The 19,881-nt window shown below is 40.9% G+C and overlaps 1 protein-coding gene across 1 annotated transcript in view; it reads right to left on the bottom strand.

Moving 5' to 3' along the window:
• Positions 1-10,018, bottom strand: part of LOC126187638 (sodium-coupled monocarboxylate transporter 2-like) — a 91,298-nt gene extending 81,280 nt beyond the window's left edge. Inside the window, exon 1 of the mRNA XM_049928836.1 lies at positions 9,898-10,018. The gene's annotated coding sequence lies outside the window, so the exon portion shown is untranslated. The remainder of the gene's footprint in view (positions 1-9,897) is intronic.
• Between the last annotated feature and the right edge of the window lie 9,863 nt (positions 10,019-19,881).

The following is a 19,881-nucleotide window of genomic DNA, read 5'->3' as shown; positions in this document are numbered from 1 at the left end:
GCAACGTAGTATTGAGGGGATTTTAGGACTTTAGTGCTAGATTGGAACTTTACGGACATATAAACGAGAGAAAAAAAATTATCTGCTGATACGAGTGAATTCAGAGGTACCGGTATTCAGATATTAACGTGTGGACTTTTGAAAGTGTCGTGTGCCGTTAATTGCGAATCTGGACGTAGAGCGCGTGCATATCGGCATTTGCGGACTATTTAGATTCCTCCAGGCTAGAAACCTTTTAAATAGACCCTCATCCGTCACCATCTTAATCCTTGAATATAGAGTGAAAGGGAAATACAAGAGTGTTGCACTTATTTCATTTACCTAGTACTAATCAGTGAAGGTTTTACGGAACCAAAGCTATTCAGCAGTAGGCCTACGTCAGCACCATCTGGTGGAAAGCGTAGGCATTAACTAACACGCTAACTGAAGTGAACGTTTACGTGTTTTACGTACTGCTTAATATGAACTTTTGTGACTCTTTGACGTCCTCACTCCCTCAGAAAGGTGGCGCAGGCTGTCTTAATCATAAAAGGGGAGAGTTTTAGCCGGGCAAATTACTAAATAAAAGCGATATTTACAAGAATCGCAGTAATAGCAAAACACAAGGCCCGCATCACATCGGAGAGTCGTCGCTGTCACGTCAGGAAGTAAAGCCGGAAAACCTACCGAAGATACATATCTACGAGCAGACGTCGACGTCGAGTACCTAAAAATGGAACCACAAGAGAGTTGGGGATGCTTCAAACTGGATAGGTTGAGTTGGGTGAAGGGTGGTGGGGAATGGGTACTGGCAGTTGGCAAGAAGACAACTAGAAGGAGGAGGTATTCAGACAATTATACTTGGCGTATATGCAATAGATTTGACCAACTGTCAGAGCTGAGCGGAGTGAAGCCTATTGTAGCTGTAGATGTAGGAAACATGCAGCAATCCTCAGCAGTTAGGAGGCCTAGGTCAGCTGCAAAGTCTAACAGAAAAAATAAGGTTGTGCTGCTAGACAGTTCGCATGCTAGAGGTGTGCGTCAGCAGTTACAGTATGTGATAGGGAGTGAGTACCAGGTCACAAGCATTGTGAAGCTAAGCGCAGGATTGGCGCAGGTGACTGACAGCATAGGGGAGTTATGTAGGAGTTTTACGAGGGGTCAGGTAGTGATAGTGGGTGGAGCATGGAAAAGTCTTGATAGGGATGGGGAATATGATGTAGGTGGTGACCTGGTAAAGATAGCTGCTCAAACTGGTGGCACTGATGTGCATTTCGTGCAACTGTTTCAACGTAATGATCGGCCTCATCTTAATGAGGCTATTAGGTGCGTTAACATGGGCCTGGAGAGGGCGCTGATGGCAGAGGGCATGGGTCATATTTCAGTGGCGGCAGATCGGGTTTCACTAGGCAGGACCTGCACCTCAATAGGCATGGGAGGGGGAGGCTGTCAACTGACAGTGTAGTGGGTGGTGGTGGGGTCACTCATGGAAGAATTCCACAGCATCCTCACGAAATCGGTTACGAACAAAAAGTGGCAGATAGCCCTGAACAATAAAAAGTATGAGATCCCCTTATCAGTAGGACAGAATATTGTACACAGAGAAAAGTGTTCCTAGAAACTGTAGTCTAGTGTAATTTCTTAGACTAGTTTTAAAGATCATAGGAAGAAATGCTCACTACAGACCGCGCTATGGAGTTGTCATATGCATTTTTACAGTCTTTGTTATTGTTGGACTTGAGATTGTGGTTTGTGCAGCATTTGTAAATACTTCACGTTCTACTCATTTAAAAACTCTATAATATATTCAAGCTAAATGGAATGTAGTGTTAATTCTTCAGGTACAGAATGTTATGTTGAGTAAAATGTTGTATATTTTTAGAACTTTTTATGTAACACTTGGACAGGTAAACCATACTTCGTCGGTCGTCCACATTTTTCTACCATTAAAGAGAAGAACGTCTTTTACCATGGAACATATAATATTTGCAAAGTAACATAAATTTTCATTTTAATGACAGGTACAATTTTTCAGACGTACAAGAAATTCTGTTATTTGATGTAGATTCCGCCTTTTATGCAAAAACACCGTTTTCTATCGTTATCAAGTGTGTTTGGGCACTTCTGTGCCATAATAGTGGGTTTTGTTAACTGAAAACGTGATTTTACATTATATGGCTTTGCAGGTCCTTTTGTATGATGTCCTGCACTGCCAGCTTGTAATGTTTTGTTCCGACTGATCCTTCTTCTTTCGCGTTCTGAGGGCATTGCGCGCGCGCGCACACACGCACACACACACACACACACCTCACCACACCACACACAAAAAAAATGTTAAAATGTGTGTGAAATCTTATGGGACTTAACTGCTAAGGTCATCAGTCCCTAAGCTTACACATTACTTAACCTAAATTATCCTAAGGACAACACACACACCCATGCGCGAGGGAGGACTCGAACCTCCGCCGAGACCAGCCGCACAGTCCATGACTACAGCGCCTAGACCACTCGGCTAATCCCGCGCGGCACACACACACACACACACACACACACACACACACACACACACACACAAATATATATATATTAATGTACTTCGTGTAATTTCGTTTTTACAAATGCCGTTTCATTTCGCAAAACGCGGTAAGCAATATGTTCGGATAACAAGGAAAAACAGTGTTATTGCATAAAAGCGGAACCTATATCCAAAATTCAACCGAGAACACGGGCAGAAAGACAGGAGCTGCAGATCCAAAGATCAACATAGGAAATTAATATGTTTCTAATAGCTTTTGTTTAAAAATATATTAAACGTCTTACTGGTTTTTGATAATATTCCTTCTTAATTTGTTACTGATTGTCGGTGTGTCGTAGAGCAATAATGCTACAGATGGACAAAAGTACAGTATTAAGAAGATTCTTTCGACTGTAGTCCTTTTAAATTTCGCTCGAATATCTGTTCATAGTTACGTGACCACGTCTTACCTATGAACACCTTTTCACATTCGGAAAAACCTTAATTTTTCAAGAGTATTTTCTAATTTCAGAAAAGACTGCAGCACTTAAGAAGTGAATGCCGTCTTTTAAAAAAGGAATACGTAAGTATATTAAATAGCCATTACAGCGCGAAAGCCTGAAAACTGTAACAATGTACGATAAACTTCCCTACCAAAAAACAAAATAAATCCTTTAAATTTCAGTTACAGTATAAATAACATTAATAATACTGTAGGTTCCACGAAGTATCTAGCAATTTCAATCAGAATGAACCATTTGTATGTAAAGTATTGCGGGGAAGGCGAAAAAAAGAATGCTTTTCATTGGTGCAACACTTATAAGAGGCAACAAAGCTGCTAAAGACACTGCCTACACTACGCTTGTCCGTCCCCTTGTGGATCGTTGCTGCGCAGTATGGGGTCCATACAATTTAGGATTGCGCATCAAAAAGTTGAAGAAAGGGCAGTTAGCTTAGTATTTCTGCGAAACAAAGCGAGATGATATTGCGTCATTAAAACAAAGACATTTATTGTTGTGGTGAGATCTTTTCACGAAATTTAAATCACTAGCTTTCTCCTCCGAATTCCAGAATATTTTTTTTAACTCTCGAGTACACGGGGAGAAATAACAGATGTAATAAAACAAGACAAATCAGAGCTAGCACATAAAGATTTAGGTGTTCACTTTTTCCACGTATTCTTCCACTCATCCACTCTTAAAGTGGTTCCTTGAACCCCTGTCAGAAAAATTTGTGTAAATTGCAGAGTTGTCAGGTAGATACCATCATGAGTGCGCTCACCGTTACTCGTTAGTCACTACTATTTGAACTCTGGTGTAGAGATGAAGCAGCATCAAGGTCGACGAGAAATACGGGGCCCACAGCGTACTTGTGACGTCACACTAGTCGGCTTGTCCGCCAAACTTCGCGAACGCTGGACTCCGTACCGGACCCACATGAAATTAGTATGTGATTGGAAAGGTACCCACTGAAGGTCTTCACTTAGTCGCGTGCTGTCGAGATCTTGCATGCATTTCAACGTGCTGTTAAGGGTTATTAAAATAGTGTGAAACAGTTACTCGTTATGCACCGGAAGCAGCTGCCGGCACTCGTAAGACTTGCAGTGTCACGTGCTGTGATGTACGTCCTGAGCCCTGTCTTTCTCGTGGGCCTGAGCGCTATAGAATGACGTCACACAAGATGAGTTCGACTAGACGACAAGCCAGTCAGAGCCACTGCCGCTGTGAGACATGGCAGCTCTTTGTATTCATGTATACCCTCAAAACACCTGCAAATAAAATAATGTATTCTGCCACATACTATGTAAAATTACATAATTTCTCATCCATCCATCTTGGTGATACAATTTTAATGGAGAGTGGTGTACTTAATGCATCCAACATTGCCAACGACCTTCTTCTCTATTCTCCTCTGTCTTTAAAATTCTTATCTTTTACTGTTATTTCCAGTTACTAAGTATTTTGCGAACGTTAGTTCTTTTATGATCTTTCCTGAGATAGCATTCACAATCTCCTTTTCTTACGAAATTCAGTGTAGCCGTCGACTGTTGAAATTATTTTTTTATTCAGGGATTTCACAGCAACGATCATTTACAGCAAATTAGTCTAAGAACCATGGGATTTAAAATGGATGCCTTAAAAGCTACAAGCACTTCCGCATCTTCGATACCGTGAAACACATCTCTTCTTCCTCAAAAGCGCTCATAGCTCTTAAGGCATGCATTTTGGAGCACGTATTTACTATGGCTTTTCCATCTTTCTTCTTTCATATCACTTCTTCCCAAAATATGGAAAGCACAGAGCTTGCAGTAGAACAGATTTCTTTCACAATATCGAAGACGATAGGAAGTGTTCATAGATTTTAAGGTACGCATTTTAGAGCCCGTGTTTACTAGATCTTTCTGCTTCGAATGATCGTTGCTGTCATATTTCTGAATACTGCGACTTCCTTCCGGGACACCAGGCATAGGCAGAGTTCGGAACTTCCACCTTTCGCTCTTTTTCAAGTGGAGAAACACATCGCTGTTTCCACCTTTCGCTCTTTTTCAAGTGGAGAAACACATCGCACTTTTGAATATGTCCGACAGTTTTAAGCGACGTGTTTCAAAATTAACATGTAATTACTGCCTCACTTTTAAAATAAAAATAATAAAGTAAACATACGTCTAAATTTTGGTAGGATATGCTCCAGACCTTCAATCCTGTGAGCTGTCTGTTATATTGGGGGAGGCAGCGAAGTTTTTCACCTGAAACAACTTTCGACTCGTTAAGGAAACTTGTAATCTCTTCTCAGCGAGAAGAACAGTAACGAGGGGCCCATGAAACAAAGACCAGGACGTTTCGATAACTTCTTTAATTACCGAGATACAGGCATCATTTTTTTTTTTAGAGTACAACTGCAGTTTATTTCTCGTGTCCGAATAGCAGATCTGTATGAGAGAAATTCACTCAATAAGCTCTTTTGCAGAGCTCAAATTATGGAGTAAAAATGCATTCAGGATGGAGATGTTACTGTTTTTGTTGCCTCCGTCTGAATGGTGTGCTGTGCGTAAGTGTAGGCTGCTCTCTGCGGAACTAACAGCGCAAAAGCGAGCTACAGGTGACGTTATGTTATTTTTCACGAATAATAAACATTCTACAGCGCCGCTACAGTTTGTTAGTCGACCACGATATTATTGCACCTGGATGTGAGGGCACTTCGGTCGGCTTATCGCCAGTTTTTACGATGATGTTTCACGAGGACACGCTGATTCGTGTGTACTATAAGTACAACTGTCTCAAAATCATGCACAGTGCCATATGTTTTCCTTACCCAGCATTGTACGTTGAAAATATTATGACTGTCTAAATCGGACGGTACAACTATTAAAAGGTGACCAGTTTCGATTATCACTTGATCATCTTCAGACCTACAGCCATACTGATTGACAGTGGCTGTGCATTGAGCAGGAGCGATGATAGTCATAGACATTTGGCTATCAACGGTTCGTACTCCATGCATAGCCGTTGTCCATCAATATGGTTGTAGGTATGAAGATGATCATGTGACGATCGGTCACCTTCTAATAAATATGTCTTCCGATCTACACTGTCACAATTATTTTCAAAGATTATGTTTTGATCGCTGATATCTCCACTAACATTTTCAAGAACCACTGTACGGTCGCGCGGGGTAGCCGCGTGGTCAAAATTGTCTTGTCACGGCCCGTGCGGCTCGCGGCTCCCCCCGTTGGAGGTTCGAGTCCTCCCTCGGGCATGGGCGTGTATGTTGCCCATAGCGTAAGTTAGTTTAAGTTAGATTAAGTAGTGTGTAGGGTTAGGGCCCGATGACCTCAGAAGTTTGGTCCCATAAGACCTTACCACAAATTTCCTAATTATTCCACTGTGCGTGTTTAATCTAAAGTGACCGCGTGTTTCCGATAACAACCACGGGTTGCCAAGTTATATAATATCTTGGTGGTGAGTGGTTCTAAGATGCAGACATTCAAGGTTGTGTATGTTACTACTGAGCGAGGTGTCGCAGCGGTCAAACAATGAACTGACATACGGTAAGGCGATATTTCAAATCCCCGTCAAGCCTTCCACTTTAACGTTCTCTGTGGTTTCCGTTAAACCAAATGCTGGGGTACTTTCTTTGCCAGCCATCTACGTTCCCTTCAGTCTGGAGGTATCACTATCTAGGACAGCCAAATTTTTTGTGTATGTCGCGAACACCCTGAAAAGCCAATAAAGTTGAAACTTCCTGGCAGATTAAAACTGTGCGCCGGACCGAGATTCGAACTCTGGACCTTTGGTACAGTACTTGCCACGAAAGGCAAAGGTCCCGAGTTCGAGTCTCGGTCCGGCACGCAGTTTTAATCTGCCAGGAAGTTTCACATCAGGGCACACTCCGCTGCAGAATGAAAATCTCATTCCAACCAATAAAGTTTTTAAAATCACATGCAGCAATAACTTAGCGTGAACGATATTAGACTAAGTGAGATCGCTAACGGATAATGGAAAGGAGGTTCTTCTGGGTATCAGAGAACATTGGAATTGAATGAAACGAATTTGATGCTGCAAAGAAATCGTGAGGGAAGTACTGCAACATAATATTCTGTACTGTCATCTTCCTGTCAGAGAGAAATTGAGTAGCTGAGGTTAAGGAACAACAGGAGAAATCAACGTCTGAACGGCGAGAGGAGTTAAATAAAGTGACTTTCACGAACATGTACCTCAATGGAGTTTGAGATTCATCTCCAGGAGGAGATAGCTCTATTACGGAGTGTTAGTGGTATATCAGTGCTGCATTTTAACAAAATACATTTTCTGTCAAGTCAAAATCGCAGTAGCCAGTGGCCAATTTGCTAACTTGCGACTGTCTTTTTAGGTTACGTTTTAACTAATTTCTATGTGTTTTAGCATTTTAAAGAGACAGAGGACTTTAATGTGATCATAATGTGGCTCTATCGCGGTATTCTACCAGCCACAAAACAGTGTTTTTTAACGATTGCATTGTTTCTTCTTTCCATTTTTCCCATTAACTGTAAAGCGACTTCTACGTATTAAGATGTTCAATTTAAATCTGTGAGTGAGAAATAAGACATAATTTATTGGAGTACAATTAGACTCGTTTACCATCATTACGATTTATAGTGCAAATGATCCATGACACAAGACACTAAGTAATTAATTGAACTGGACGTTTTTCCTCTTGTAAAATAGTTTTCTATATTTTAATCTAACACGGTTAAAAAAAAATAGTTAGTGTCCTAAAGTTAACGCTACCACCACGCTATTACTATTTACTCTTCTTCTCATTTCAACGTATAATCCCTAATAGAAGCATTCATTCTTCCTAAATTCTAGTTACTGACTCTAAGCTATGTTGCACCACATTCTTTTCAAATGTGAGAGGCTTCAACCCGCTGTAACAGGATCACGAGTGTAACAGCGATCATCGAACAGTCTAGTATGCTCCAAATTGCTTTAGAAAATTTTTTACATCAGTTTTATCTCTTACCCAGATTAGACATTGGGAAAAAATTTATCCGAAGAAAGTGATGTTGGTGTTCGTTCACCAACAGCAAATTTGAGCAGATTGTAAGATGTATCTGTTACATTAAATTAGTTTTCTGTATTGCGAAAATATTTTGTTGACACCAACCTACATAGGGAGAAACGGTCACCACGACAAAATAAGGGAAATCAGAGCTCGTACGGAAAGATATAGGTTTTCGTTCTTTCGGCGCGCTATACGAGATTGGAATAAAAAGAATTGTGACGCTGGTTCGATGTGAACCCTCTGCAGGCGCTTAAATGTGATTTGCAGAGTATTCATGTAGATGTAGATGTAGTTGTCGCCTGACTATAAGAATCGAAAACTGTGACGGTGTTGCAACACGTATCGTTTGCATAAAAGCACTACTCTCTCCACGGTGACAGAAAATCTCTCTAGTTCCCATCTCTTACAAAAACGCGTAAAATGCCTTTATTTGACATTTGATGTAAATCTCTATAGCATCCACAAGCATGTAGAAAATCTGTTCTTAATTTTAACTATGGCTGAAGAATGTTAGGCTTTCTTTAGTTTTTCATTTTATGTTATGATGAAATTTACCCGTCTGTGAAACAGCTGAAACTTATCAAGCAATATCTTGAAAAATCTTACTTATTAAAATGTACGGTCTACAACTTTGCTTCCGCCGTTTTGCAATAGATGGATAGTGGTGGTGCTGGCGATAGGTCGTAAGTGTCATACAGTAAGCTTAGGAATTCGTAAAAATGGCGGCATCAGAATATTAGTGGATTTGCGATTGCCTCTGAAGGTTATTGCCGAACGAATATTGTTAATTTATGGGGCCAGTTCTCACCATTTTCTGGAAGTTTTATTTTTATGCTTTAAAATGAAGAAATCTGAGGCAGAGGCTCATAAAATGCTGGCTAAGACCTGTGGTAAGGCAACTATCAGTAAAAGAAAGTGCAGATAATGGTTACAACGCTTGAAGAACGGTAGTTTTGAGGTCGAAGACAGGCATGGCCGTGGAAGAAAGAAGGTTTTGGAAGCTAGTGAAATCGACGGAAATGGTCACAGGTAATGGTTATCTAAAGCAACTGATGCGTTTGAGCCGGACACTGAGACACAAATGGCCACAATAGAGCTACAGACATGGAAAGGCTATTTTGCAACAAGACAATGCTCTACCCCATGTCGCAAAATGCATCAAAACCTATCTGGAAACGTTAAAGCGGATAGTCCTACTCCATCCGCCGTATTCTCCCGACATTGCTCCCTTTGAGTATCACCCGTTTTTTGATACGTGGCACACCAACGGGCTAACCAGCGCTACCGGCCATACAAATTGGATCGATTCACTTGTATCCTCAGAAGACGCCCAGTTCATCCGCCGCGGGATTCGTATGCTGCCCTAAAGATGGTAGAAAACAGTGGCAACGATGGCCAATTACTTTGAATCGTAAATTTTTTGCAAGCTTCTCCGAAAAATCAACTTCAAGAAAAAAAACCTCTCATTAAGAATGCGATCTATAAGCTTCGAAAACTGGTTTTGGGACATTTTGTCAAATTTTTAATCATAAGAAGTATAAAAATTCAAATATCTATCTCGTGCAAAAATGTATAACTCACGTATGGTAAATAAAATCTAGAACCATGTCAAATACCTGTTTCATTTTAATTAGGGCGGGAATTATGTTTTCGTTTTTGCTTGAAGTAGGCGATAATTTTGTCTGTGTAAAAATTTCTTACTTGAGAACTGACAATCAAAATGTTTATACAGCGGAAGGGGTAGCCGACGATATCACATTCCTATTGGTGCTTTGTTGGCGTTAGTGGACCTGCCTTACCGCTTTCAAATGCCAACTAGTTTAAATATTCCTAAACTCCCTGTGCTGGCAAGTACTTACGTTTTACTGGGTTGATGTTTGAGATCTCAGTACGGGACCTGCATCGTAGCAGAAGCTTCTGGGTAGGGATTGCTGCGGCGGTGTCGCATCCCTTATAAATACGGTGTGGAGGTGAGAAGACATACGTAAAATCTGCGGAAATGCCAGACAGCTCTTGACGACAGGAGTGGTTAAAGAAGAAAGCACAGAGTCATGCCTTCTGCCTCTGATCACGTGAGGTACACACGTGCTGTCTCGAAGAGGTCGTAAATCGCGTGAACGCGCTGCGGCGCTTTATTGTAGTCGTAAATAAAAAACTCAACGCGTGAGCTAGCGCCACGTCGGAGGCGACGGGTCGGTAACCGGATGAAATCGGTTATCTCTTCTTGTGGACAGCAAACGGCTGCCGTGGTAATTTCCATCTGCGAAGGTCGGGGTCTGGCCATTACGCCACAATGAGGAAATGGCCGTGACGGTTGGTCGTCTGGGTAAGTGGACAAAACGTCGAGGCGTGCCTGTCAACTGCCACGTGGTCCTTCATTGCTGTAGGAACGTCCACAGCTTTTGGCACGAGCGAGTAGACGTAGCTTCATGACGGCTACACGCGTCAGATTCTAGTATTGTTCAACGGTTGGTTTGCTTAGTTATAAATGATAAACATCCTTGTAAACGAAATGTTATAAAAATTGTTATTCTGCTGCTGTATTTAAATAACTATTTGCTTAACCTTAGATTACTAACTCCTCGCGAAATTTACAATTGCAGTAGTGTATAAAACAGGAAGCCTGTACGATTTTTACCCTCCAGGCTTCCGTGCAATATTAAATTGGTGATCCCTTGATGCTTCAGAATGTGTCCTACCTACCGATTCCTTCTTCTAGTCAAGTTGTACCATAAATTCTTCTTCTCCCCAATTCTTTTCAGTTCCTCCTCATTAGTTACGTGATCTACACATCTAATCTTCAGTATTCTTCTGTAACATCACATTTCAAAAGCTTCTATTCTCTTCTTGTTTAACTTGTTTATCGTCCATGTTTCACTATCATACATGGCCACACTCCATACAATTACTGTCACAAAAGACTTCCTGGTACCTAAATCTGAACTGGATGTTAATAAATTTCTCTTCTTCAGAAACGCTTTCCTTGTTATCGCGAATATACCTTTTATATCCTCTCTGCTATTAACTGTAACTAATGCATAACCTGTAAATTATGACTTTCTTTGAATAAAATGTGGAGCAAAAAGCTTTGCAATGGTTTAGTAGCGTTGTAACATTTCCTCCGTTTGGTGTTCAAGGGCCGATTGAAACTTGTCTTTCAATTGTTGTATTTTCGAAATAATTATGGTTTTATATGCATTTACTAATGGCCTAGTGTTTTAAACATAAAAAAATGTGGCAATACTAATGCTTAACAATCAAAATAATTTTCATCCGACTGCACCATTCTACAAAAGTTATTGAAGTCAATATTTCGCAACATAGTTTATTATGTTCGTTACAATCTGCAGGCACCCACCCTTTATGCCTCAAACCACACTCGATTTTCGGTAAAGGATATTGCACTCATATGGCTTAAATACGAGGAATGTGACACAGTATCAAGCCCACTCCAACTGTTTAATGAAAGATAGTTTCAGGTTATAGTATCTCATTCTACTTTTCAGTGCGTAATATACTCCAGTAGAGGGCTCCACAGCTCAAGTGACGCATATTCTTGCTGTCTGCACTGGTTGCAAGGTATCATCATCATCATCATCATCATCATTTAAGGCTGATTATGCCTTTCAGCGTTCAGTCTGGAGCATAGTCCCCCTTATAAAATTCCTCCATGATCCCCTATTCAGTGCTAACATTGGTGTCTCTTCTGATGTTAAGCCTATTACTTCAAAATCATCCTTAACCGAATCCAGGTACCTTCTCCTTGGTCTACCCCCGACTCCTCCTACCCTCTACTGCTGAACCCATGAGTCTCTTGGGTAACCTTGTTTCTCCCATGCGTGTAACATGACCCCACCATCTAAGCCTGTTCGCCCTGACTGCTACATCTATAGAGTTCATTCCCAGTTTTTCTTTGATTTCCTCATTGTGGACACCATCCTGCCATTGTTCCCATCTACTAGTACCTGCAATCATCCTAGCTACTTTCATATCCGTAACCTCAACCTTGTTGATAAGGTAACCTGAATCCACCCAGCTTTCGCTCCCATACAACAAAGTTGGTCGAAAGATTGAACGGTGCACAGATAACTTAGTCTTGGTACTGACTTCCTTCTTGCAGAAGAGAGCAGATCGTAGCTGAGCGCTCACTGCATTAGCTTTGCTACACCTCGCTTCCAGTTCTTTCACTATGTTGCCATCCTGTGAGAATATGCATCCTAAGTACTTGAAACCGTCCACCTGTTCTAACTTTGTTCCTCCTATTTGGCAGTCAATCCGTTTATGTTTCTTTCCCACTGACAGTACTTTCGTTTTGGAGATGCTAATCTTCATACCATAGTCCTTACATTTCTGATCTAGCTCTGAAATATTACTTTGCAAACTTTTAATCGAATCTGCCATCACAAGTAAGTCATCCGCATATGCGAGACTGCTTATTTGTGTTCACATGTCTTAATCTCACCCAGCCAGTCTAGTGTTTCCAACATATGATCCATAAATAATATGAACAACGGTAGAGACAGGTTGCAGCCTTGTCTTACCCCTGAAACTACTCTGAACCATGAAGTCAATTTTCCGTCAACTCTAACTGCTACCTGACTGTCTATGTAAAGACCTTTAATTGCTTGCAATAGTTTGCCTTCTATTCCATAATCTCGTAGAACAGACAATAACTTCCTCCTAGAAACCCGGTCATATGCCTTTTCTAGATTTATAAAGCATAGAAACAACTCCCTGTGCCACTCGTAACACTTCTCCATTATTTGCCGTAAGCTAAAGGTCTGGTCCTGACAACCTCTAAGAGGCCTAAACCCACACTGATTTACATCCAATTTGTCCTCAACTAATACTCGCACTTACCTTTCAATTGAAGTTTGTTTCTGCCCTGTAAATGCTAGCATCAATTGTCACATCTTTATGCTCTGACATCATTGAGCCTATATGACCCTTCTGGTAGTTGTATGTTGTCGCTATGGCACCACTTCCGTGGATTCTTATAACTGCAGTATATACATATTTTGAATCTGTTCTTCTTCTTACTGTTTTTGCTTTTTAGCACCGATGGCGAATATGTAATAGTTGAAATCTAGATCTACAACAAATTATGGATTCTGCGGCTGACTGTTGTCTGTCATTACTTTTGAATCTTTCACCTTTGTCATACATGAATAAAACATTCTCACAATTTTATTCCACCCTATGTTGAGTATGATTTTGTGCTGATGAACTGAAGGTAATTTTGAGCGATTTTATGACCAATGTGTCTTACTCTGACAGCCGGCAGGGACGTTTGATTAGCATTCTAAGTCCACCAATCTCTATTTTGTAGTATGTGTGAGACAACTGATTTAGTAATAGGCCTGTCAATTTAGCCTGCTAGACGTAAGGTATGTTCTTGCTACTACAATCACTTCAACCCTCGAGGAATCTCTGTTTCCGGTATTTCAAAGTTTAATTTTTTCCCATTTTATTCTTTGGGTAACAACCACATCAGTTCGTACCACGATTTGGGGGGGGGGGGGGGAGGGATGCTTTCTCTTCAATAGGTCGACCTAAATAATATTTTAATGCTGGATATGACAACTGATTTCTGATATGACGACTTTCCTTCTATGATGTAAGAGTTTCGTCTGCCCTAAAGAAAGAGCGTAGAACCTGTTGTGGGTTGGTAAGAGAGCCAACCCGGTAGTACTAGATGAAGCTGAAAGGCACGCGTTTTAGATCACGCAGGCTGGCGTGAGGTCTGGAACAGGTCAAGGAAATTAGACTTTAGCAAAAAACTTACGTTGCTGCTGGAATGCTTAACTTTAATCCATAAATGGTGAACATCGCTCTTGATGGTACATTATTCATAATCTCAATAGTAACTGGCAATGGCGCCTTGCTATGTCGTAGCAAATGACGTAGCTGAAGGCTATGCAAACTATCGTCTTGGCAAATGAGAGCGTATTTTGTCAGTGAACCATCGCTAGCAAAGTCGGTTGTCCAACTGGGGCGAGTGCTAGGAAGTCTCCCTAGATGTGCCGTGTGGCGGCGCTCGGTCTGCAATCACTGATAGTGGCGACACGCGGGTCCGACGTATACTAAAGGACCGCGGCCGATTTAAAGGCTACCACCTAGCAAGTGTGGTGTCTGTCGGTGACACCACAGAACCTACAGTCTTGCTTGTCAAAAACCAACAGTCAGGTGTAACGCTTCACTTGGCTCCAGACGAGAGGTGCCTAATCAGTCCTTTCAATGATGTACTGAATCGACAATTGTGCTCACACCCGAGGAGTGGGGGTGGATTTCGTCAAAACGTGAGCCATTCTCTGGAAGGAACCAAGAACGGTGATAGATCATAGCAAGGGCTGTAGTTGATGCCAACGTTAATCCTTTCTCACAACTGTAGATATATTATTTTGAAGTTATAGAACTTCTTAGAGGGAAAAGAAGGAAGCTTAGTGATCAGTATCCTGTAGCTTTTAGTGCTGCGTCTACTATGAGGTTATCATGGAGTGCAGTCTCTGAATGGGAAAGGATAGTATGTAAAAGTCGGAACCATTCATCAATATTTGCCTTGTTTAGAGAAACCTCTCTCTCTTTCTTCATTATTTGCATATAATGATCAAAACTGTACGTTAGTGGGAGAGAAAACGTAGGAGAACATGGAACATGGGTCCAGGAAAGAGCCGTTTTTGAGATTACTGCAAATATATGTGATTAGGAGCCACTATGAACTTCAGCATGAAATAGGTTGCCAGTTGGTACAAATTTATTTCAAGTGTAAAATTTTAGATTTATTCCCCGCGTAATTATGTTCGTCTGATAAAATATGCTGCTGGAAAGTTCTTGCTTCCGTTGACGAATATTTTCACTTGTTTAATTTCCTGCTTTTAATTAAGATACTACCCGTACATATCTCTGAAAGTTCCAAAACTGTTTACCATACGCAACAGGTTAGAAGGTTTCCACTTTTCGGATTAGATCTGTGTCCGTGATAACGAAAATGAAGTTAGGTTCGCATTTGGATTTCACATAAACACAGCAAAGGCGTTTTCGTCGCCACCAGAAACGTTTCTGTTATTTCACCACGCTTTACGAAAAACTTTTCAGTTCCTGTAAGTAGAAATTATCTCACACGTTTCAAGGTTCCTCACGAAAGAACACCAGGATTCCATAAATTACTGATAGTGATGTAGCAGCGGTCTGTTGACAGACGTTTCAGTTACTGCATCTGTAAACCAGAGAGTCTTGAAAGCTTATTTGCCAACCACTGTTTCTTCTGCTATTCAACGTCCTCTTATCACCGTCAGTGGAAGTTTTCGAAATACACGTAACAGTATGGCAATGTGGATGGACCATCGCTGTATTTTTGTTTAGGCGATACCAGCTGCCATCTAGCTATGCAGAACAGATTTAAAAGTTGAGAAACATGCCACCGCATTGATTTGAAAGTCATTGGTTACAGTGGAGACCTGATTTAAATGCATTAAGAAAACTGTGCTGTTTGATGTAGCGTCGGGCTCATATTGGATTCTGTGTGATGGTTACATTATTCCAGGTCTACTTGGCCTATGACATTGGTTTGTCAAACTTATCTACTATTCATGGATGCATTAAGTTTTATATAACTGCATCGTATCTAACGGGGTTCATAGCAGCGCTTACGGTTTGGCCACTACTGAACTACTGCTAGCATCCATGAATGGACCGCTGTCCCCTTCATGGAAATGCCATAAAATTACTTACAGATATCGTCTGTACGAAAAGTATTAGCATATTTTATTTCATTGGCAATAATTCGTGCAAGAGGTCATTCCAGTTTCTCTGATAGGTACATAAATAAAACTTATTGCACATTGTAAACAATAACTGCAATTAAATATTTAACAAATGACATTAAATTGTTCTAGCACATTAAAATTATTCTGTCGGGTTGACTTAAAACCATTGGTTAATTATATTTAGCACTACATTGCTGTTATCACACGCACTGTCTTTTGTAATGCAGTTCACTCCGATCCATCCAACAGTGATGGAAAGCACGTTAGGATCAACATCATGCTCAGAAACCTGAACAAGACCACCAACAACACCAAAGGGCATCGGAAACAAAAATACTGATGGTCCCACTCGTTTGGCTGTTCCTGTAGCAGGCACTGTTCTCGAAGCTGTCACGTCACTGAAGCCGAGGTTAAGAAAAGTCACACAGAACGCTTTAATACAATCGAACACCCACTTCACTGCTCTTGCCTATTCACGCCAGAGTAGTGTTGTACGTGTGTTGTGTAGGGCAGCACCGCGGGACATCGGCTAGGTGTAGCAAGCCGGAACAGGCACACTTGTTGTTAACCCATGGACACGCAAGCTGGAATAGCAGACGACAACATTACGGCACTGAGAAAAGTATCCCCAGCAGCAGATGCACCTGTTTGCAAAAGACTTTCATCTTTTGTGTGATAAAGGTACGTTTATCATGATAAACCATTAGAGGCGACTGCATCTGGCACATATTCAGGCCTGGAGGAACAGGTGTTAACCACTGTACAATGTGATCCCGATACTAGAATGTGGGAAAGCAATTGGGCGCTGAGAGGCATGAACTATTAATTTTTCCCAGTCGTTCGGCCAAGGGAGTGACAACAGAGCCTTCTATGTGCCTTGAGCCGCAAACAAATAAACTTCACCAGATACTTGTATACAACCAAGTTTCAAAACTTTATCACATGATGTGAGACTATGAAAACGATAAATATTCTGAATCTCAAATGGTTCGCTAAGTAATTCACTTAAAAATACACTTTTTGCATAAAAAAACTGTGTAACATTAAATTTAGAGAGTTATAATTCTGGAATTTTCAGATTATCGCAAAAACATGTAGCACAAGTTTTCATGGAGCTAACTCACCCGCTTTTTGAATTATTAAGAGAAAAACAATTTCGTGCCTAAAATTTCTGAAACGAATTGGATTAACTAAAGTTTATTATTGAGCTACAACGCCAAGATGATAGCACCCCATGTGTTTAATAATGAGGCTGTACCAAATTTCAAAATAATATGTAATTTTACAAAGATACCGAAATTAACACAGAGGCAGTTCAGAGGCCATCGTCTACCCTCGGTTTCGTTTGAAAAATTCTGTAGTTCATAATTTAAGAATTACAATGCTAAGGACATTCTAGAACAGAAATACAGTACATCAACTTGGAGAAGACTTGGTATGTAAATAATTTTGTAGCTGCTGCCAAAGCTGCAAGCGATTTTGGAGTGATTGCTTCCTTCACCGTCAACACTGAGCATATATAAAGAACGCGGTGGCCGCACCTAAACGTTTTTCAAACGCTGTCAGTTGAACGGAAAGGCGATACGTTTTGATGCAATTTTACTTGCTTAAGCTTAAAGTTGGCTTACATTGTTGTGTTTCGGTTGGATACGCTGTGGGCGATGTCGGGCTGTCAGCAACAGCACTCGCGGCGGTCGACCGCTACCATAGCCCTTTAACGACGTATTTCGCCCCACTGTCCTTACGGATACTTTTGTCGTAAGTCCCACACTGATTTCTGCGGGTTATTTCACGCTGTATTGCTCTTCGATCATAGATATTAGTAGACAAGCCTTGCTGTGCAGAAGCTATAGGGCTGGTGTGGCTCCAACATAAACCACGTGACTGTTGGCAAAACGTGGCGGGATTTCAGATCAGCGGTCTGCCATCCTATGTTTGTATCGTATTTTCTCCACATTTCTCAATTGACTGCCAAACGTTTCCAACAATAATTCCTTTTTTATTTGCGAAAAATTATGCCAGAACTACATTTGACCTGGATTTATTCACAGTACCATTTATAAAATCTAACAAATACATCGAACGCCACTCTGGTGGGCAGTGGTACGAAATTACTATAAACTATCAAATAAAGTAAAATGTCGTTAAAATTCGTTTAAGCAGTAAGAGTGGGCTCGTGTCAAAACTTTAAACATTGGATTTGCCGCGTTTTGAGCTCTAGTCACTTATAAAAGAAAATGGGATAGGGGAATTATGTCAACTATAGGTGCCAAAATTGTCGACTTTAGGAGCAGGTCCATTTTAGAGTATCAATTTTAGGTGCACTTCAAAGGTTCAGTTCCCACTATTTTCACAAAACTTTCAACTATCAGTTTAAAAAAATGATATTATAGATGAAAGGTGCGACTTTGAAGTTTTTCCGTTTCAGGGCCTATATCCAAAGCTGTCTTCGGTTTTTCTCATCCTTAGGGAACGTATGAGTAGAAACGAGGAACAGTCATGCTTACTTCTGTAACCGAATTATCACAGATACTTTCCTAAATGTAATATGAGTCTGACTTTACAGGCATCACCTTGAACACTTTAATTTACGTGATACTCTATTTCAAGTGTAAAAAAACATATAAAAGTCACTTCAGCAGTTTTAAATAAACGCATATGCACTATCATAGAAACACCTACACGTAAATGTAATGCCATTTCCCCCGACAAAACGCTGCGCCATAAGCGCAACACGAAACAACCATGTTTCGCCAACATTCACGTGACTTCAGCCCAGAGATGTTGGAGCCACGAAAATGACGCCAGGGCCAGTCTATTATATTTATGGTCGAAGGTATCGCTTGTCTGTCAGTGCTGGCAACTCTGCGCAAACACACCTGCTCTCGGTTGTTAAGGGAAGACCGTCGATCACTGCGTTGTCCATGAGAAGAGGTAATGCCTGAAATTTGCTATTCTCGGCACGGCCTTGATCTCGGAATACTGAATTCCCTGACGATTTCAGAATTGGAGAAACCGTTTTACACGAATGATGAGAGTGCTAATGACAGCTCCAAACATGCACTGCCCTCTTATGTTGTATGCGCGATACCATCGATAACTGTATGTATATGACTGTCACATGGCTTTTTTCACATCATTGTCTACTGTTACCAAGCAAACGATTCGATTTACAAAACTACATTTTCAAACCTACATAGGTCCACAGAGCGCCAGATATAAAATTCAATTTCAGTATTTGTACTCGGGATACCGCGTCCATTATATGATTTTAAACAAACCATAACTTGTTCTTAATTTAGGACAGAATGATAACTTTGACTCTAACACACGACGGATTAAAAGATAGTGTCCGTCACTATATTCTACTTCCATTGAATCAAGTTTGAGCAACCAATGAGTCGCCATTTTAACAGGCGGGCGGACACTGCGTGTGAATGGACATGTAGTAATCGCGTCCAGATGACAGAGAAATTTAGCCAGCAGTCCCATAAATAACCTAACCACTTCGCCTAAACTTCACCAAAGAAATAACTGAAACGATATCACCGAATACTTAAAGTATTGCAAAATATCCACACCATCACAAATCGTCTCCATATATAACCATTTTTCTACCCTAGTTGGAAAACACACCAGAACTCCTCCAAAATAGCGCCAGGAATTAGAACAACTACTGTTTCAGATGAAGGTCCCATTGAACGAAAGACAAACTGACACCCCAAAGATGCGAAATCGCCTGAGTGATAACGCAAAGATCTTGCTCACAAATCTTATTATCCATCATATGAGACTGAGTACAGAAGATAAGGCAAGTATTGAAAAAATAGCTCTCGTGATATAACTACCAAATTTAATATGAAGAAATGAAATCGCCCAATGAACAGGCAACTTTGAGGATAAGCCACAAGAACTTGTGAAGCATTTTCCATAACTTTCACTATCCGTAACCCTTAAAACGCGAACAGGCCTCATTTCATACGGATTTGCCCCCGTGCCGATTGTTTTGTCGCTGATTCGCCACACAGGCCACAACAGTGCTGGGCTATCTGTCACCCATCGTCATCACAGACGAGG

The sequence above is a fragment of the Schistocerca cancellata genome, chromosome 5, assembly GCF_023864275.1.
Source record: "Schistocerca cancellata isolate TAMUIC-IGC-003103 chromosome 5, iqSchCanc2.1, whole genome shotgun sequence".
NCBI lineage: Eukaryota > Metazoa > Arthropoda > Insecta > Orthoptera > Acrididae > Schistocerca > Schistocerca cancellata.
Note: the sequence above shows the minus strand (reverse complement) of the source record. Positions and strands in the feature narration are given on the sequence as shown.